Source organism: Microtus ochrogaster, unplaced genomic scaffold (genome assembly GCF_000317375.1).
Source record: "Microtus ochrogaster isolate Prairie Vole_2 unplaced genomic scaffold, MicOch1.0 UNK11, whole genome shotgun sequence".
NCBI classification, from domain to species: Eukaryota; Metazoa; Chordata; class Mammalia; order Rodentia; family Cricetidae; genus Microtus; species Microtus ochrogaster.
The window spans coordinates 7,944,544-7,948,147 of record NW_004949109.1 but is presented as its reverse complement, the minus strand read 5'-3'; the positions used below and the strand labels follow the sequence as shown (position 1 = coordinate 7,948,147).

Here is a 3,604-nt window from a genome sequence, read left to right as displayed (position 1 = left end):
AGAGAGAGAGAGAGAGAGCGAGAACGAGAACTCACTACTGACGTCCTCTAACCTGTATGCACAGCACAGGTTGGTGAGCACACACAAAATCACCTCAAAGGGAGACTTAAAAACCAATCTAGCTAATCAGACTACCGTGTTACAAAGTTCCCAGTCAACACCTCGGTGGTTACCAGTGGGTGCTCAACAGCAGTAGATGTTGCCAGCTATTAATTTTCCAAATAAATAAGGAAAAAGAGGAAAATCAACTGTGAAATGAACATTCTCACAATCGTGAGGAAGTTTACATTGGCTCATTCCATAAACGTGTATTGTGACCCTGCTGTGTGGTCGGCTGCCTTCTTAACTCTGAGGCTAGAATGAGGAACAGGCCCAAGCCTCCACTAAGGACTTGCATGCATCCTAGTGGCAGAAGGAGGCAGGCAGTGGGAAGCACAAGATCATCCCAGGCAGCTTTAAGCTCTGTGAAGAGCTCCAAACAGGACAACGTGGAGTTGATGGACAGGATGGACGTTTAGCTTGGAAGCACTGCCGTCTGTCTGATGGTTCTCGGTAGCCAAAAGGAGATCCTCTTTGTAGGATAACTTGAGTGTGGAATGTGGATGGTCAAAAGTCAGACCTAAGCTTACCCGTCTCTGAAATTCATCTTTTGGCAGCTACAGTGTAAAATACAGTACCCAAATGTTCTCATCCAGAAATCAGAAGCCTAAGACACTGTGACATCCAAGGGGACTCAAATGCCCCCAGACACAAGGTGACAGACAACTTTACACCTCTCCCAGCCCAACGGTCAGGAAGGCAGGCTGGTTCAGAAGTGTCTGAAGGACACAATGCAAGGCCACCGGTGACGCCGGAGGCAGCAAACGCCCTCTGGGCTCCTGAAGCCCCAAGGGGGAGAGTGTTCTCGGTCCCCAGTGCTGACACGGTGGGGCGTCGCGACCTGGCTGGGGGAGACCAGAGAGCGAGGTGCCTGCACCGCCCGGTCCCAGCTCGCGGATGCGGTAAAGCCTCTCTCCTGGCCCAATTAAGCAGGTTTCCCATGCCTCCCACCTCGGCACAACGCCAGACTGTGCCCCGGGACAGCTCCACCGCACAGCATCCTCCTGCACCCGCACGCGCTCCTGTGCTCCGCTCCTTCTCCCGGTCCATCCCGACCGGGCTGTCACTCGAGGGGCACAGCTCCACGGTGAGCAGCACCAGAGTGCTTCCTCTCAGGCTGACCCTGTAAGCGACCTCCGAGTCTCAGGGCTGCCCGGTGGACCAGGACTTCCCGGGAGCAGCTCAGACATACTCCGGATCCTAGACTGGCAGCATGCCTGAAACTTCCCCGGAGCCTCCAGATCGTCTCAATCCCAGCCCAGCGGACGCCCTGCTGCTCACCTGAGCTTTCCGCAGCTGGGGACTCTGCTTGGTTCCCCGGTGGAGGTTTCAGACCGGGAAGGAGGCAAACCCGGCTTCTCCCGTCCCTGCAAGGCTCAGCCGACGGCAGTTCCAGCACCAGCCGCAGGAGACTGGGGCGCCGAGCACCACTCGCCGACAGATGGTGGGCGGAAGCCCGTGCTGCTCACCGGCTCTCCTGGCGCGGGGGTCCCTGGTCCTCTGCCACTGACCGGCGTGCGATCCCGGTACCAGTTCTCAGTACTTTGCCCAGAACTTTAGGGCGCGCGCCGCGGGGTGATTAGCTGAAGAGCTGGAGCGAGGGGAGGGAGCTAGGAGGAGGAACCTGAGTCTTCCCTGGGGGCGGAGCAACATGGGGGGCGCAGCAGAGTGGCTCCCACTCCCACCAATCAGGAGTCATCCGGGGAAAGGTGGTGGGACTCTGCACTTGGAAGCTGCCGGCGGATTCCGTGACGCCACCCCGGGTTCAGGGCGCGTAGAGGAGCCGAGGGTGGTGGTGGGTGTGGCTGGGCGGGGCAGCAGCTCCCGGCAACCCTGGGCAGTGTGCGCCCTGGCGGCTCTCAGTAAATGTTTATTGAATGACTAGGAGGGAGGTAAGGTCCGCGCGGGAGGAGCTGTTTTAAGAAGATTCCAGGGGACTAATGTAGTCCAACAGGGGAGGATCACTTGACCATTGAAAAGCGTGAGGTTAAATAAGAGGGAAATAATTGGCGAGTCGAGGGGGTTTAGGCACACGATGTCTGGGAGAAGAATTGGTTCCGACACTGGGGATGCAGCCTCCAGAAGCGGGGGCACAGTGGAGCGGGAAGGGCAAAAGGGTTATTTTGTTCTTACAGTCCCCGTACAAAAGCCAGGAAAGAAAATGCAATGTAGTTGGCGATTAAAACGCAGGAGCCTCTGGCTAGACGACCAGACCCATCCGACTATACGGCCCACTTGCTAGACTCCTAGCTTGGATGCCAGCCACTGATAATTAGAGGTCAATTTGCAGACCGCACATGAGTCCAGCGCCTCAGGTGGCGCGGTGGGCAGGGGATGATGAATGCCAGAAGCAGATGCCATCCTGCACCTGCGGTAAAGGCACACAAGGTTTCTGTCCTCTCAGAACCTACATTTTAGAAAGGAAGCAGACGATAAACCAAAGAACGTACACATATATAAACAAGAAAACGTTGATGAACTGTTATCACTGAAACAGGGTCACGCAGAACACTGGAAGGAGGGAGTGGAGGGAGTGTCCCAGGTCCCTGAGGGCCTCTTTAGAAGGAAGAGGTTCTCAAACAGGCTCCTGAAGCGGGAAGGGCGCTGCCACTCTCGGTCTGAGGAAGAGCTTTCCGGGCACTCAAACTGTCAACGCGACGTGTTTAACCTCTTTAAGATCCTCCTGGCCGGCCTCACCAAGCAGGGCAGTTTGGGTCTTTTGGCTCAGTTACTGACACTCTAGGCGCTCCAGAATGCCAAGTACTCGCGCCAGCCGCCACTGGTGGCACTAGCCATTGTCAGTCTGACCCCATATTAAGGTTTCTGAGGCGCTCTCCACGACTATACAAACCACGTTTCATTCACCACGCTTGGATATTCGCTTTCTGGAACAATCGTTGACCCAGACTCTCTGGGGCTGTCTGCTTTGGCCCTAGCAGGTGGAGGGGGTTAAGGTGTATTCTTGGCTAGGACCTCAGATTCTCTAGACTCTGTGAGGCTTAGCACTTGGTCGGAGATTTCAGTATGAATGACACAGGGCTTCCTCTACTACCCCAAGCCTGGCTGTGCTAGCTGAGGAGCAGGCCTGATAGCGGCGGGGACTCAAGCCCAGCTCAGATGCCTGAACCACTCTCACTTCTAGTAGCTCTTCCCCAAGACATCCTCTCTCTGTTCCTCTCCCCACTTCCAAACCGCCTTGTTGCTTCTGGATTCGCTTTCCTACAGGAGACAAGCCTTTCATCCCTAAGGAATGTCTTTGCTGCAGAGGAATCCAACCTTCGGACTTCCCACACTGTGGTTATCATCTCCAAAGGTCACACTCGAGATTGTACAATCACATATAACTATGTACATACACACTTGTGTTGAGCCTGATTCATAGCAACTCTGAGGCTGTACCAGCCAAAGGGCCTGGTAGCCACAGGTTGGACAGACAGCTACCATTTTACTGTTCAAACTGGTGTCTGGTCCTTGGCTTTCTCTTCTGTTTCTTCCAGGCTGCCTG

At 55.2% G+C, this 3,604-nt stretch overlaps 1 protein-coding gene across 2 annotated transcripts in view; it reads right to left on the bottom strand.

Annotated features, from left to right (window-relative positions):
* Window positions 1-1,808, bottom strand: part of Osbpl3 (oxysterol binding protein like 3) — a 173,615-nt gene extending 171,807 nt beyond the window's left edge. For both annotated transcript variants that reach the window (XM_013353566.2, XM_013353567.2), the window contains exon 1: window positions 1,381-1,808. The gene's annotated coding sequence lies outside the window, so the exon portion shown is untranslated. The remainder of the gene's footprint in view (window positions 1-1,380) is intronic.
* Between the last annotated feature and the right edge of the window lie 1,796 nt (window positions 1,809-3,604).